Raw genomic sequence first — 17,671 nt, 5'->3', positions numbered from 1 at the left:
CCCGCCTTGGTTTCCTTGCTCCGTGGGGAGCCTGCTTCTCCCTCTGTCTGCTGTTTCCCCCTGCTTGTGCTTGCTCGCTCTCTCTGTCAAATATAATAAATAAAATCTTAAAAAAAAAAAAAAAGCAGGTAGGCCACAGAACCATCAGGCCACAGCCCCTGGCCTCTGGGAGGTGCCCCCCCAAGTTATGTTAATTTCATTGCTGTACTGATGGCTTGGTAAAGGGTCTAAGGGATCTCTGCAAGTCAGCTCAGTTTTCTTTCATGTAGACAGTGTTCTGCTTTGTTCATTTTTATTTATTTATTTATTTTTTGTGTTGCAAGGGGATATAGTCAGTATTGTAGCATGATATTTTTGATCTCAGGGAGATATAACGATGGGGAAAGTTACTCATTAGACTGTCATTCTTGTTGGTTGTAAAATACACTTCTAAGAATCAGAGACTGCCTGAAAATAGAAGCCAACTGACTTGCATGGAGCTCCTGGCACTTACTTAAATTCAATGGCAAATAAAATTATCTTTATGTAAAACTCAATTTTTAAGAAAGCAGAGGTATGACATTTTGACTAGTGTTACCTATTTTTGTATTCCTAAAACATTTCCATTTTTTACTTTCATCTGCATCTTAAATATGTAGCTCAGGGCATTCGATATCTTAGCTCAGTGCATTTACCCAAAGAAATAAAAATAACACAAATACAGTCACAAGAATTCTTACTGAACTTGAAGTCCCACGTACAAAAGCACCCTTCAGTGCTTTTAAATGCTGATCTTAGCAGGGATAATCTTGTCATCTTTGACTAGTCCTCTTACTCATCTTAAACATTGGTGACTTACAATGAAGTGCAGTGTTAGAAAGGTGATCCAGCGTCTTCAGATTTCAGTGGACTCTCAGGAATGCATAAGCCCCCAAGGCCAAGTTCATGCACTGTAAGCTTTCTGTATGTTTGTGAACCACAGTCTTGGGGTCTCTCCATAGGTATGAAAGGTATGTGGGGTGAGGTATTTCACTGCCTCTATGCCACTGGGCTCCCAGCACTCCACTGAGCTAGGCCAGAATCCACATGTCACAACTTGGGTGGCTTAGCTGGGGAGGAGAGTAAATGGGATGGAATGCAGTGAGCAGGGGATGTCCTGAAATATGTTCAGATTTGATGGTATGAGAGATATGCGCATTTTGCATGATTATTTTCAGTGGGACACTTGCTATTTTAGACATTCTTTCCTAGCCTTCTGGAAGCTGGTACTTTTGTTTGCTTGAGGTGTTACCGTAGTTATTTTCTCCAAGTCGGATGCAAGATATTAAGAAAAGAGATGATGGGTGTTAACCAACTGTGTTAATCACTTTACCATATATACAGATCAGACCATTGTGCCGTCCAACTTCAACTCATATAGCGATGTATGTCAACTACTTCCCAGTACAATGGGGAAAAAGGAAAATCCTACTAATTACATTACTCTGGACTTTGAGTGGATAGACCTCTGTGATTTCTCTTAGCTCACCAACTATGCACAAAGGGAGTGAGCTATATTCTTTCGTTACTCAGCATTTGAGGTAAGTGCAGATTGATTTTTCATTCACACTTGAGAGGTTTTACAACACACTTAAGTAACTGTACCTACATATCCTACAGGGATGTTGACAATAATAGGTTTGATTTTTTTTTTTTTTAAGAGTTATATTTATTTGAGAGAGAGAGAGAGAGAACACGAGCAGGGGACAGCAGATGGAGAGGGAGAAGCAGGCTACCAGCTGAGCTGGGAGCCCGACGTGGGACTCGATCCCAGGACCCTGGGATCATGACCTGGGCCGAAGGCAGATGCTCAACCAACTGAACCACCCGAGGCGCTCCGATAGGTTTGATATTTGGGTAAAAAAAATGTTTGAACTCTCATCAAAATGAAAGCAAATTAAAGAGCAAGGAAGCAATAATTCTTGCATAAATGTTCTGTAACCTGTCTCTGTTGGGTTCTGAAGTCAAGAGTGAGCCATTTCTCCCGGGTGAGGGGTGAGTGCCCAGCCTGCATCGGCGGCTCCTGCTAAGTGTCAGTTATGTGGGGCCCCTGACCCCTTTCCACTTCCAGAACCAGAATAGAACTAACTGTAGCATCAGGATGCAATGCATTCCAAAATATATTTACTCTGAGCCGTAATCTCTTCCACATCCTGCAGAGCCATCAAGGTCGTATTTTTTTTGTCCCTTAGAATTTTTTTGACATTGGATTTGAAATTCTAACCCTCAAATAATGCTGAAAAAAAAATAGTGCAAATAATCCAACTTGTATATCGTTCAGATCTTTTAATAATGAACTTTATGGAACCATTCACATTCTTTTACTACGATGGAACTGTGCTGTGTTAGGCTTCACTTAAAACAAGAAGACTGATTTTAGAGGGCATCTTTTGGCAGTGGTATTTGCCATTATGGCATTGGGTCTCTGCATCTGTATCCAACTCTTGGCTAAGCCATAAATGGGCAAAGTTTGCATCTCTTTTATTCATTGTCTTTGTTCTTTAAACTTTACCTCCTGCTCAGAAGCCCTCGCCCTCATTGCAGTAAACTTCCAGTATTGGACAAAGTCCCTCTTTAACCACAGTAAAACATAAAAATCAAACCTATTATTGTCAACATCCCTGTAGGATATGTAGGTACAGTTACTTAAGTGTGTTGTAAAACCTCTCAAAAAGACCTGCATCTGAGCCTGGCTGACTTTCTCTCTCAGCCCTTCATCCTTCTCAGCCTCCAGTTAGTATCTGCTATGTTGTTCTATCTAGATTTGGATTACCGTTTACTTCATTTTTATTTTTTAAAGTTTATTTTTCTTTTAGTCATCTCTATGCCCAACGTGGGGCTCGAACTCACAACCCCGAGATCAGGAGTCGCTTGCTCTTCCGACTGAGGCTGCCAGGCGCCCCTGGATTATCTTTTATATTTATTACTTGGATTTATCTATACTTGGACCACCATTTATTTCTATTACTAATTACTAATTCTATTACTATTACTAATTTCTATTACTAAATTTATTTCTATTACTAATGATTCTACAAGATGGTGTGTACAGATCTGTTCTGTCAAACATGAAGCCCTTGCCAAGTGTTCATTTTAAAAAGATTGCTTTGAACTCATGCAAGGAACTCTAAATAAGAAGTCAGAAATCCTAACCTTTGAGACCTTGGAAAAGTCTTTTTAACCATACCAGGCCTGCTTCCCTGTTCTAAAAACCTGAGGGTTGAATTAGAATATCTCTAAAGCCCTTTTCAACCTCAGGCGTTTCATAATCCCAGGAAATAAAATTATTTGCAAAGAAAACCCTGTGTCCCCGGGCGTCAGGAACTGGGAAGGTGGCATGAGTGTGGACTAGAATGTAAGCAGAGGAATAAAAAAAGATGGTGATTATGGGGGAATCGGGCTTCATCCTTCTAGAGGAGTGCCGATGGCCACTACAGAGCCTCGAACATGGGGACATTCATTGGGATGGGTTCGTGGGCTTGGGCTGGAGTTTGCGGGGATGTCTGGGAGCTAAGTGCCTAGGCCTTTCCACTTTTGGGGGCAGTGGTGCCAGGTGGGTAGGATCGAAGGCTGCAGGGAATTTGGTAGGGGACAAATACAGGGGTGAAAGAGGCAGTCTTGCTGTTCCTAATAAAATAGCCACCCACCTCTTGTCTCCCCTCCAATCCACTGGGCAGTGACAATGACCAATTTAAAATAAAAACCAGCAGACTTCTCTCTGCTGCTTAAAATCCTTTCCTGGCTTTCACTGTATTGAGATTAAGATGCAAATTCCTTATCTTGGGCTTTCAGGTGCCCGAAGGAAGGAATTGGCACTTGCTTATCTTTCTAATCCGCCCCTCCATTCCACTCTGCTTCTTTCTTTCTAAATGTCAGCCCTACTGGTCATCTTGAAGTTACCAAGGTCTGTACCAGGGTCTTAGCATGTGCTGTCTCCCCACTATTCTTCCCAAGGTCAGCTTTGATTCTTAGTTTAAGTGTTTCTTCAGACCAGCCTTCTTTGACTACTCCCCGCGTGGTTCTCTCCACCCCTAGTCTAAGCCTCTTCTCTGTTTCCTTAATGAAGACAACCACAATCTAGAGTTGTACCCTCGGATGGTGTCTGACTAAAGAATTCTTTGTCGAGTGAATGGAGGAGTTCACATTCCTTCTCCTCTTTTTTTCTCTTCTTTTCCTATGTCTTTACGTATTTTTGTCTTTCCCTCTTTTTTTCAAAGTCAATATAGCTTATGTAATTTTTTTTAAAAGATTTTATTTATTTGACAGAGAGAGAGAGAGCACAAGCAGTGGGAGAGGCAGAGGGAGAAGCAGGCTCCCCGCTGAGCAAGGAGCCTGGTGTGGGACTCGATCCCAGGACCCTGGGATCATGACCTGAGCTGAAGGCAGACACTTAATCAACCAACTGAGCCACCCAGGCGCCCTAGCTTACATAATTTTTTTCTGATTGTAAAAGTACTATACAGGGGCAGCTGGGTGGCTCAGTCGTTAAGCGTCTGCCTTTGGCTCAGGTCGTGATCCCAGGGTCCTGGGATCGAGCCCCACATTGGGCTCCCTGCTCCGCGGGGAAGCCTGCTTCTCCCTCTCCTACTCCCCCTGCTTGTTTCCCTCTCTCGCTATGTCTCTCTCTGTCAAATAAGTAAATAAAATCTTTAAAATAAATAAATAAATAAAAGTACTATACATCCATGTCAAAAAATGAAGTGATACTAAAGTATGTAAAGAAGAACATGAAAATCGCTGAACTTCCATCACCCAGGGAAAACCAGAGCTGACATTTTATTGTATATATGTAAAAGCTAGTTCTTAATTTAATTTTGTTTTTTTTAAGACTTTTATTTATTTGTTTGAGAGAGAGAGACAGAGATAGCAACAGAGATAGCGAGAGAGAGAGAGAGAGAGAGAGCATGATCTGGGAGGAGAGGAAGAAGCAGACTCCCCGCTGAGCAGGGATTCCCGACGTGGGTCTCTATCCCAGGACCCTGGGATCATAACCTGAGCCGAAGGCAGACACTTAACCTACTGAGCCACCCAGGCGTCCCCCCCTTTTTTCTTTTTTTTAAGAATTTTATTTATTTGTTGGAAAGAGAGAAAGAGACAGAGATAGCGAGAGAGAGCATGATCAGGGAGGAGAGGGAGAAGCAGGCTCCCCGCTGAAAAGCTAGTTCTTAATTTTCAAAAGAAGTGGAGTGCAATACTTTTCTTTCCAAAATGTAACAAAACCACGTTGTTTTCCCCTCGAAAGGCCTTCAATTAGTCAAAGCTGTGCATCCTTCCCAGAAACCGTTTCCTTCCGTTGACATTGGTGCTCTTCTCTGCCTAGGAGTTCGGCTGACCCTGGCTTTTGCAGGCATAATATAGCATTTATCTTTGGTTGAAAAAAAAGGAACTGTTATTCTTGTCTCTCACTGCCAGCACTGCAGACCGGGCATTTAAATGCCTTGCACTGTGTATTTGGAGAAGCTAACAGCTGCGTGGGCTATTTCCAATACTCTTTGAGATCCACCCAGGATGCGACCATGGGAATGCTTGGCATTTTTCTTGCCGTAAGGGGATAGATGTCAAATTGGTGAGTGATATGCAGCGGTGAAAATTAGGTGAGAAATTCTTCAATACATTGTAGACTTGCCATCTGGTATCTGGAGAAAAACTGCATTCCTTTCGGTGGGTCTCAGAATGCTCATCTGCCTGACCTTGGATGTTTTAGAGACTCTGTTAATATCAGTGTTTTCCAGACAAACATAGTCCCTTCACTCCTCTGAGTGTGCATGTGTGTGTGTGTGTGTGTGAGAGAGAGAACAGCACTGTTGCATAGTCTGTAAATTACCAAGCAAACCAAATGAAAACCTTGATTTTTCTTTTTCTTTTTTTTTAAGTTTTATTTATTTATTTATCAGAGAGAGAGTGAGCGAGCACAAGGAGGGGGAGCAGCAGAGGGAGAAGCAGGCTCCCCACCGAGCAAGGAGCCTGACGAGGGGCTCGATCCCGGGACCCTGGGACCATGATCTGAGCCGAAGGCAGACGCTTAACTGACTGAGCCACACAGGGGCCCCGATTTTTCTTTTTAAATAAGAAAACCGTTTGGATCAATGATTAGGGGACCATGGGCAGGTCCTTCCCTTCTTTGACGTGTGGAAATACACAGCTGAATTGTGTTTCTAGTCGTTTATACTCACCTCCAGCTCAATCAATAAATGATTCTTTGACACTCTTTTGGATCTGACTAGGCTGAGAAATCCTTGTTATATTCTGGTAGGGCCAATTTCCTGGATTTTCTTAAAATCTTTTGCAACCCAAAGCGTAATAGAAATTAAAATTAGGGGCGCCTGGGTGGCTCAGTGGGTTAAGTAGGGTCGTTGGGTGGGGCTCTGCGCTCAGTGGGGAGTCTGCTTGAGATTCTCTCTCTCCCTCGGCCCCCCCTCCCCGCATGCATGTGCATGCTCTCTCTCTCTAGTAATAAATAAAAAAATTGAAAAAAAGTTAAAATTAAATATTTCTGTCCCTTTCATATAATAATATTAAATTATTTGATATTCTAGGATTTTTTTGTTTGTTTGGGAAAGGATGTTTAAAATTAGAACTACGGTATTTTCCTTAGCTATAAATACTGAAAAAAAAACAGCCACTGTTAGATTTTGACTATTTGTTTTGGTGTGGGGAGGGGGAAGGCTGTTAGCGTGTTTGCATGTGCCTGATAACTGGATGTCAGAATGTATTTTATGTTTGGAAGGGTGGGGCAGATAATGTCAGAACCCCGCCCACTTCCTTTAAGACCTGATCATTTATTGCACTGGCTTGGGGACTTTCAGCAGCAGGTGTCTGGAAAAGCTGAGGAATAAACACCAAGGCCCAGGAGCCCTGAACCGGTAGCTAATAGGAGTCAGGGTGGAGCTCCCTCACCCCTTGGGTGGGACGATTGTGAGATCTGTGTTTGTCTCTGAGTTTCCTGGTGGAGTTAAATTCTAGTTGTGGCTTCCCGATCCATCTTTATCTTCCCTTTTCTGTTCCTCTGTCATCTCTGTACCTCCCTAATGGACTATTTGCAATCAAACTTTTGTCTCAAGTCACACCTCATCCCCACTTTGGGGGTAGCCCTGATCTAAATCAAACCTCTTGCCTTTAGGCATCATTTTACTCTATTATCCTTGGTAGATAAAAAAAATTCTCGGCTTCATCCACTTGTTACTTTATATATTTTCATTGTCTGGTAGCACATTGTTAATTGTCTCCTAAATAATGTCTTTATTGTTATTTTCCTTGGTAAAGGGAAAGCTTTTGTACATCTCAAACATGATTAAGACACAATGAAAGCATCAGAAAAAAAAGGTACACAATCCTCAGTTCAGAGTTTCCAGTCTCATCAGTGACACTTAAGGACAGAACAGAATATGCACCACGTGCGAAATTTAATGACTAAACTTATAATTAAACTTTTATTCTTGCTTTTCTTAGCATTTTCTGTACCATAGGATAGCCAGGGACTTATAAAGAATTTGTGATTTTAGTGACGGGAAGGTCCGAGGTCAAATACGATTTAATTCATGTGAATGGAAGAGCTCCACCTCATAGTTTGGCGTCTCGTGTCAAGATTACCACTGAAAGCAAAATACAAGATTTTGCAGAACACAAGAGCTCACATGCAGAAGTCACCAGCACCTTGAAAGACATGGGCTAAGTGACTCTTATAGGTTCTTTGGGACAGTTAACTGGGTTTTCAGCTGTAGTCTGGGCAGCTGTGCCGAAGATAACAGAGACTTGGCCATGTGGGTAATGGGTTCAGAGGTCACAGTGGAACCCAATTCACTCAGTGGCTGGAAGCACATTCTGTGTGGACCAGTAGTGTGTCCCTAATTGAGGGAGAAAGGCTGCGGAACATGGTGATTGTGGGGTACAGGGCAAAAATCGTTTCATATGGCTAGGCCTCTAGAGTAGGTCTGTTGGGTGTCTGACTCTTGATTCAGCTCAGGTCATGATCTCAGGGTCGTGAGATCAAGCCTCACCTTGGGCTCCACACTGGGTATGGAGCCTGCTTAAGATTCTCTCTCTCCCTCCCCTCTCCCTCTGTTCCTCCCCATCCCCTCTGCCCCCGCTCATGCATGCTCTCTCTCTCTAAAAGAAATAAAAAAAACACAAAGTTGAAATTGCTGACACCTTCAATTGACTCTTGTCTGTAAACCACAATATTTTTTATTTAAGAAACATAATCTCTTGGGGTGCCTGACTGGCTCAAAGGAGTGTGTGACTCTCAATATCGGGGTTGTGGGTTTGAGCCCCACATTGGGTGTAGACATTACTTAAAAATAAAATCTTTAAAAAAAAAAAAACCCAATCTCTACAAGAACTGAGTGATCGGGTAAAAACTAAGTGAATTCTGCTATATGGAGAGTATTCTCAATTGTAGTATTTTTGTCTTAAAATAAGATAAAATATGATTTTTGATACTGATTTTTTTGCCTCCACTTAAAGTACCTTTTTTAAATTAAGTTTTTAATTTTAATTCCTACAGTTATCATACAGTGTTATATTAGTTTCAGGTGTACAATATAGTGATTTAACAATTCTATAAATGACTCTGTGCTCACCATAAGTGTACTCTTAATCCCCGTCATCTATTTCACCCATCCCTACACCCACTTCCCTGGAGTGCCTTTTCTTGACAAATATTTCTAGAAGACAAAATTCATCAAGATTCTTTTGATATTTCCCCAAACTGAGATGCTACAAAATTACAGACCCTCTTGATTTTGTCCCATTCCAGTGGGCATTATAAAAGTTTCTCTCCACAAGTGGATTTATTCTAAAAAGCCATGATGGAATTGTAAAAATTAAATCTTGGGCATGATTTGAATACTCATTTAATTTATTCACGTCTTTGCTGGGGTTGACATGTTTCAATGTCTTCCTTTTTGCTGGTTGTGTTCAATAATTGTAATTCTCCCAAAGCTTAAGCTGAAGATTTTTGGGTACTCCTTGCATTCTTTGATTAAAATTTCTGATATTGAACAAAATGCACCCCACATCTAGAGGGTTCATTTACAAAAAAGCTCAAGACCATCTGGAGGGGGATGCAGATTGATTTACTGAGGATTCCACCTGATGATGGCAGCAAAAAGAGAAGCCTAGCACTGCTATGCTGAGGTGGCCTGTTTTCCCCCCATTTTTACTGAGAAATGATCGACATGCATCACTGTATAAATTTAAGGTGTTCTGCATGATGGTTTGATTCACATATGTTGTGCAATGATCACAATAGCTTCAGCTAACATCCTTCTTCTCATATAGCTATAATAAAAATAAAAGGAAGGAAAAGAAAGGAAAAAAAATTCTCCTTTGATGAGAACTCCTAGAAATTATTCCTTCAACAACTTTTCTGTATGCCATTCAGCAGTGTTAGCTGAGTTATCATGTTGTACATTACATCCCTCGTGCCTGTTTACCTTCTAACTGGAAGTTTGTACCTTCTACTGCTTTCCTCCAGTTTCTCCTCTTCCTACCATCTGCCTCTGGTAACCACAGATCTGGTCTCTTTTTCTATAAGCTTGCTTGCTTTCTCTTTCTTTTCTCTTTTCTTTTTTCTTCCTTCCTTCCTCTTTCTTTCTTTCTTTCCATACATATGTGATATCATACAGTATTTGTCTTTCTCTGCCTTATTTCATTTAACATATGCCCTCAAGGTCTATACATGTTTTCACAAATGGCAGGATTTCCTTGTTTGTTTGTTTGTTTTATGGCTGAATACTATTCCGTTGTACATTATACCACCGCTTCTCTATTCATCCATCCCTGGTGGACGCTTGGGCTGCTTCCACATCTTGCCTGTGGTCAGTTATGTTGCTATGAACATGGGGGTGCACATACCTTTCCCAGGTAGTGTTTTCATTTCCTTTGGATATATTCCCAGAAGAGGAATTGCTAGATCATACGGTAGTGGGTTTTTTGGTTTGTTTTTTTGTTGTTTTTTTTTTATAAAGATTTTATTTATTTGATACAGAGAGTGAGAGAGCACAAGCAGGGGGAACAGTAGAGGGAGAGGGAGAAGCAGGCTCCCCGCCAAGCAGGTAGCTCGATGCGGGGCTCGATCCCAGGACCCCGGGATCATGACCTGAGCCGAAGGCAGACGCTTAACCATCTGAGCCACCCAGGCGCCCCTTTTGGTTTGTTTTTAATTAGACATCTGTTTCATCACAAAAATTATGCGGTTTAATTACTCAGCATATTCAAAATTTGTAAAATTTGAAAAATATAGCTTCTGTTTGCAACGTCTTTGGGTGAAATTATGACTTATGTTTACACCATAACCAATTCCAATTCCAATTCTGCTCCATATCTTTTTTTTTAAGAAAGATTTTATTTATTTATTTATTTATTTATTTATTTATTTATTTGAGAGAGAGAGAGCATACAAGCACATGCAGTCGGGAGGTGGGGACAAGGAACAAGCAGACTCCACACTGAGTGGGGAGCCCAGTGCAGGGCTGGATCCCATAACCCTGAGATCATGACCTGAGCCGAAATCAAGATTTGGCTGTTTAACTAACTGAGTCACCCAGGCACCCCAATTCTGCTCCATATCTTAATTTAAAAATGAGATATCTTAATTTAGTAAAATATTGATTTTTTTAAAAGATTTTATTTGAGAGAGAGAGAATGAGAGAGAGAGCACATGAGAGGGGGGAGGGTGGGAAGGAGAAGCAGACTCCCTGCCGAGCAGGGAGCCCGATGCAGGACTCGATCCAGGGACTCCAGGATCATGACCTGAGCCAAAGGCAGTCGCTTAACCAACGGAGCCACCCAGGCACCCTAAAATATTGATTTTTACCATGGACACCACGCTCCACTAAAATTATTTATGTTAGCACTTCAAAAATACTTAAATTTTTAAAAAAATTTTTAAAGATTTATTTATTTTAGAGACAAAAGGAGTGTGGAGGGAAAGGGGCAGAGGGAGAGCGAGAATCCTAAGCAGACTCCCTGCTGGGTGCAGAGCCTGACCTGGGGCTCCATCCTACTACCCCTGAGATCATTACCTGAGCTGAAATCAGGAGTCTGAAGCCCAACTGACTGACCAGGCACCCCCAAAACACTTTCATTTTTAACGTTGAACTTTATTTACAGAAAGAGTGACAATAATGTCAGATATTTCATCTCAAATAGATGAAATTTCCAAAAACTTTACTTTGATTCCATGGCAAAGAATTCAAACCATTCTTGGGATTAATTGATCTCTCTAGGCAAAGCCGCCCTGATAACACTGGAATAAAGTTAGCAACATTGAACTGTTTATAAAATTCTTCTGACTTCTCTATCAACACATTATCGCTTTTGCTTCATTTTTGTACATGAACACAAAAACTTGAAATAAAAAATTGGCAAAGTCAATTTGGAAGAACAATCACTGGATCTAAATGTTATGTAAGCACCTTCCATAGCTGTATGTGATAAATCATAAACTACAAGAACAAGGTTCTTAAGACAGCTAGTAACTTTTTTGAGAGAGAGAAAGCACGGTGGGTGAGCAGAGAGGGACAAGGAAGGGGCAGAGGGAGAGAGAGAATCTTAAGGAGGCACCACACCCAGCGCAGAGGCTGACTTGGGGCTTGACTGGGGCTCGATCTCACGACCCTGAGAGCATGACCTGAGCCGAAATCAAGAGTCAGTCGCTTAACTTGACTGAGCCACCCAGGCGCCCCTAGATAGGTGGTGACTTTTGATGTCCATTATAATGCTTCTTCGGCAGATTCATGCTTTTGGGTTTTCACCCAGTTATTGATTGCACTCTGTCCCCACGGCAGTGTGTGTTGGGGGGGCAAATGATGACATTTGGTGCAATTTCACATTCATCATTAACTGACTTGAGAAGTAGAAATTCAGCACGTAATATTTTACTAAGTAGAAGCTTCCCTTTCAAGCTTATTGCTGCTGAAAGAGCTTATTGCAAAATTAAAAAAAAAAGCATCACGGAACAATAACATATTTAGTTGTAGATATGCATCATCTAAGAAAGGACCAAATCATTATGGCAAGAGTGTCCAGATTGGAGTCTGTGCCCTGCAAGTATCTCACACGTCCCTGACCCGCGATTTCCCTGTCACCCTGTCACTCTGTCCCCGCCGGCTGGGCCTCTTGCATCATGCATCTTGCAGAGCTCTCTGGGCTTGGCACTCCCAGCTGACAGATCCAAAGAGCACACAAAGGGCAGTTCTCGGTTCTCTCGCCATGGCCAAGAGGCTGGATGGGTTGTTAGCTGTCCCCAGAGGCTCCACTTGGAGTGCATTTTCTTTCGTAAGCGAATGCCCTCAGTTCTGAAAAGGAAGCCTTAGTTCCATCGTGTTTGGGAAAGATTGGGGAAAATGGAGCTGGGTCGTTGCTGGTCATCCTTCAGATTTAACCACGTGTTAGAGTGACCTCTCTACTCACTGCTCGCCTCAGGCAGCTCAGGCTGCCCTAACACAGTATCGTAGACCTGGTGGCTGAAACAATAAAAACTTACTTGTCACAGTTCTGAAGGCTGGGAAGTGCAAGATCAAGGTGCTGGCAGATCGCATGTCTGGTGAGATCCCCCTTCCTGGTTTGCAGATGGCCGTCCTCTTGTTATATCCTCACATGGCCTTTTCTCAATGTGTGCAAGCAAGAAGAGGGAGAGAGAAGAAAAGGAAAGGGACAGAAAGAGAATGAGCACACTCTGACACTAGTCCCATCATGAGGGTTCTATTCTCATGACCTCATCTAAACCTAATTCCCTCCCTAAAGCTCCACCTCCAAATACCATCACGCTCAGGATTAAGGTTTCAACCTAGGACTTTTGGGAGGACACAAACGTTCGTTCATAGCAATGATCATGCACTTCACACAGTCCTGGACTGGACAAGACCCTGGGGAAGCTTGGAGATGCAAAGTTGAGGGCTACTCAGCCAATTCCAGCTTCTTTTAATGTGGCTATTAGTAGTATTTCTCTATTATAGTGAAAATATCCAGCAGATATTAGACCGATAGAGTAGTAATTCTCCATTAAAGTAAAAATATCCAGCAGATATTGGTGGGACAATAGGCCCTAAACCAGGACTGTCCCAGGCAAAGGGACTCTAGCCATTATTAGGTAGGATGGCAGGTCATCCTAAAAGAAGTTTTCACATAAGAACACTAGAGGGCACTTTAGACTAATTAAGAATCCTGCTTTAATTTCCACAAGGAAGCACATACTGCTCCACATTGAGGTTATATATTTCGATAGTGAATGATGGTCAAATTTAGGGAAGTCCATAGCAGGAAGTTTTGATATTCCAAAAACATGAACAAAGTTACTATAAGTGTTATGGTGTGTTTTCTCCCATCCCCGGATGGTGGAGATTGTGATTATCCTGTTTTTGTTTTGTTTTGTGGGTCTGTCCCCATGTCTGTGACTTTGGGCAAATCCTCTAATCTTTCTGGGTCTGTTTCTTAGTAAAGTGAGGGGCTTGAACTAAACTCCTAAGTCTTTTTCAAGTCTGGAATTCTCTAGTTTTACACATACTTTGATTAGTCTTAAATTTGTGTTTGCATATAGGTGTCATGGCTAGAAATTACCTTCAACTCAAATCCTGAAATTGAGTGACACTGTGAAGAATTGATTCAGGAGAAAGCAGGAGGTAGGTGGCTCTCTCATTTGGGGCCCCTAATCAAGTTCTTTATAATGGCTTGTTTTCCGTTAGAAACAGCTAGAAAGGGCGCCTGGGTGGCTCAGTTGGTTAAGCGACTGCCTTCGGCTCAGGTCATGATCCTGGAGTCCCAGGATCGAGTCCCGCATCAGGCTCCCTGCTCAGCAGGGAGTCTGCTTCTCCCTCTGACCCTCCAGCCTCTCATGCTCTCTCTCTATCATTCTCTCTCTCTCTCAATAAATAAATAAAAATCTTTAAAAAAAAAAAAAAAAAAAAGAAACAGCTAGAAAATACTCAAAGCTGCTGCCCAACCTCAAACTTCCCTTGAGACAAAAATGGTGGTCAAATGTTTCTATTTCATGGACTTTTCTGCTGGGCTTCAGCCTAAATAAAATTGAGAGGTCAAAATTACTTGAGATTTTAAATTAAGTCTAATTTGTCCATTTCTGATGCTATGAACACACGGGAGATAAACATTAGGCAGATATGAGTGTCACCTGCCCCTCATGTAATTGGGGTCAGACTGTTTAGTGATCTGGAGTTTGCTTCAATGTTGTTACACAGTTTGTTTTTTTCTTTAACTTCTATAGAACCCTGACGCTCTTTACTGAGTCGTACTTCTAAAATAAACATGTTGTTGAATGGTGTACTCATTACATGGAAAAATGAGATGTTAGCAACATTCGTCTCTGTTGGAAGGAAAATAATTTGGTGGGTGGAGTTGTACCAGTCCGGTCTTACAGACATAAAAAAAAATGATCCTTAATATGTTCCTAAATTTGTACAATTGTCAGTAATCTTTTGCGTGTTTGTGTGTGTGTGTGTGTGCACGTGTTGATGTGTCTCTTGGGCTCATGCTTCAAGGGTACAGTCATTTACAATTAGTAACTCCTGGATGATAACTCATTTTAGATCTTAAAAGTTTCTCTGCATTTCATAGTTCCCATCTGTGATCGTGAAATCAAAATTAAGGAGATCCCAATGGGAACTTGCATCGCTGGACAATTTCTTCATGACTCATCATGCCTGCACTGAGCTTTGGGAGCCAAAGCAGAGTGGTGGAGGAAAGCACACAGGGGCTGAGCCAGAGAGCGGGGTATAAGGCAGGGCCGGGAAGCTCTCACTCCATGGAACTTGGGCAGGAAGGTGGAGGCTGCAAGGTAGCCTCCAGGGGAAGCCTAAGGAGGTCGGCGTCAGGAAGACTCAATCCATCCATTCATCAGCCCTCTCTTGAGCACCTGGTCTGTGCCAGGTGCTGTGAGGCGGGAAATGAATGTGGAAGTTTCTTCCCTCGGGCACTTTAAGGACTAATGGGTAAAACAGACATAGAAATAAACCATGATGAAAATCCAAAATGCTGGGGTGCCTGGGTGGCTCAGTCGTTAAGCATCTGCCTTCGGCTCGGGTCATGATCCCAGGATCCTGGGATCAAGCCCAGCATCGGGCTCCTCGCTCAGCAGGGAGCCTGCTTCTCCCTCTGCCTGCTGCTTCCCCTGTTGTGTGCTCTCTCTCTTTCTGACAAATAAATACATAAATAAAAATCTTAAAAAAAGAGAGAGAAGAAAATGCTAAGAGGATGCCTGGGAACCCCGGAGTTCGGACTGTGGGCGGGAGAAGACATCACTGAAGAGGTAGTACCTGATGTCTTCCAAGGGAAGACGGGCTCCCCGGGTGGACAGCAGTCTTTCCTCCATGTGGATGGAGGGAGCCTGAGCCTCATCCTTTGTGCAGGGGGGCCGAGGGGAGGATACAGATTGAAATGCCTGTAAGAGACGAAGCTCTTGGGCGCCTGGGTGGCTCAGATGGTTAAGCGTCTGCCTTCAGCTCAGGGTCATGATCCCAGGGTCCTGGGATCGAGTCCCGCATCGGCCTTCCTGCTCCTTGGGAGCCTGCTTCTCCCTCTGTTTCTGTCTCTCATGAATAAATAAATAAAATCTTAAAAAAAAAAAAAAAGAGACGAAGCTCTTGGTTCTTCTAACACTTCATAGTCTGATGAACACGCTGGCTTCAGTTCAAGATGTGCTTTCTAAACCCATTTGCGCTGTTCCTTAGAGAATCCTCATTTACTGAAGGAGTGCAACCATTCCCTTGGCATTTATCCAAAAATTAACTTTGTTACTCTTCATCAAAAATAGGTCAGAAATAACACCAGGGGAAGATAGAAATCAAATGGATATGCATATTTCCACTATCATTTTTTTTTTTAAGATTTATTTATTTTAGAGAGAGTGAGTGGGAGTGCAGGCAGGAGGGGCAGAGGGGGAGGGAGAGAGAGTCCCAAACAGACTCCACACTGAGCATGGAGCCCAATGTGGGGCTCGATCTCATGACCCCAGGATCGACCTGAGCTAAAACTAAAAGTCGGATGCCTTGACCGACTGTGCCACCCAGATGTCCCTCCACTATCATTTTTAATAAGATCATTTTTGAGATTGCATCAAGACTCTGTTGCGAGCGCCCGAAACTCCACTCCAACTGTATTCGAAAAAGGGAATTTTAGAGCTCTTGTAACTGGAAGTGTAAGGGAGTGGGGACAGGAATAGCTGGGCCACAGTTTCAAACATTGCCATAAAACACTTCCTCTGTGCCACTCATCTCCACTCACCTCCGTTGACCGTTTTGGAGCCTACATTTTTTTTTGTTTTTTAAGTACCTTTCTTGAGAATTCTAGAGAAGTGGACAAGTTCGGTTGGGCAGGATCTGCCAAGGTGGCTGACTGGAGTTCTGGTCACTATAGAACCAGCAATGGAAACACTGTAGAGAAAATTATACAAAGTAAAGTCATCTTCTTGCATCCTGTTCCTCTACTTTCGTGGGATAAACGTGTTTAACGCTGGGAATAAATATTGTCACACACTGGCAATGAGCAATGAAAATTGAGGGTGATAAACTGATTCAGTTCAGAAGAACAATGACTTGCTTTGAGTGCTCGATACGTGCTAGGTATTTTTCCTAAATCTCTGAGGTGTGGCATGTTTAACTGTCACCATGATGCTATGAGAGAGGCGTGATGATTATCTCCACTGTATGGATAGGGAAAGGGAGGCTCTGGAAGTTGAGGAGACTGCCCAGGGCCACATGTTTAAAGCACAGAAGCTTGTCTTTGGACGTATGTGCTTAACCATTATGCTGTATGACAGTTACATGGCACAGTAATTAGTGAGTAATATCTCATGAACGAGTAATTATCGTGTTACAAAGATAACACATGTAAAGAAGGAAGAAAAAGGGAACACTTCCTATTTTTTTCCCAGCCCCTGGTCCAGTTATTCCAGGAGTCCCAACCCCAGCTCCCAAGTCCAGTGCAGTCCACTCAGGGCTGAGGATGGGTTCTCCTGGGTCCCATCAAGGCTTACCTGAAAACGAGAATGTGGGTTCCAGGCCACCCACTAATTTAGCCCTGGGGAGTTTGGCTCAGGGTCGGAATTGAGGAGCATGGGGAATAAGAACGGGGTCCACTCCAATACCAGGAGGAAACATGGCTTGAACTCTGTCCACAGCTCCATCCTGATATCAAGAGCCTCTTTGTGTCCTTCCACATGTCGCTCTGGAGCCAGACCTCTTGGGGTCGACAAATGTGTCCACTGCATAGTGGACCCAGAGAAGAAAGATGGACGAAGACTGGTTTCAGTGAGGGATGGGTGAGGTAGGCAGTGGGGAAGGGATGTATGAGGTTGTCTCCCTTTGCTAATCTTTTTTCATTTTTTGGTTGTAATTTTTTTATTGTGGTTAAATATACATAACATCAAATCAACGATTTCTAAGTGTACAATTTGATGGCATTAAGTACATTTACACTGTTGTGCAATATCACTATCTATTTCTAGAACTTTTAAGTCATCCCCGGGGTGCCTGGGTGGCTCAGTCGGTTAAGCGTTTGCCTTCGGCTCGGGTGGGGTCGAGCCCCACATTGGGCTCCCTGCTCAGAGGAGAGTCTGCTTCTCCTTCTCCCCTTCACCTCGCTCATGCTTTCCCTTTCTCTCAAATACATAAAATCTTTTTTAAAAAATGAGTAAATAAGA

At 42.7% G+C, this 17,671-nt stretch overlaps 1 long non-coding RNA gene across 1 annotated transcript in view; it reads left to right on the top strand.

The window, feature by feature from the left end:
* LOC115942382 (uncharacterized) overlaps positions 1-15,671 on the top strand; it is a 36,074-nt gene extending 20,403 nt beyond the window's left edge. Inside the window, exons 2-3 of the long non-coding RNA XR_004076992.2 lie at positions 13,559-13,640; positions 14,590-15,671. This is a non-coding gene — a long non-coding RNA (uncharacterized LOC115942382). The remainder of the gene's footprint in view (positions 1-13,558; positions 13,641-14,589) is intronic.
* Positions 15,672-17,671: the final 2,000 nt, after the last annotated feature.

This window comes from Leptonychotes weddellii, chromosome 8 (genome assembly GCF_054177405.1).
Source record: "Leptonychotes weddellii isolate Sample4059 chromosome 8, ASM5417740v2, whole genome shotgun sequence".
Taxonomy (NCBI): Eukaryota; Metazoa; Chordata; class Mammalia; order Carnivora; family Phocidae; genus Leptonychotes; species Leptonychotes weddellii.
The sequence above is the reverse complement of the archived record's forward strand: the minus strand, read 5'-3'. Positions and strand labels throughout refer to the sequence as shown.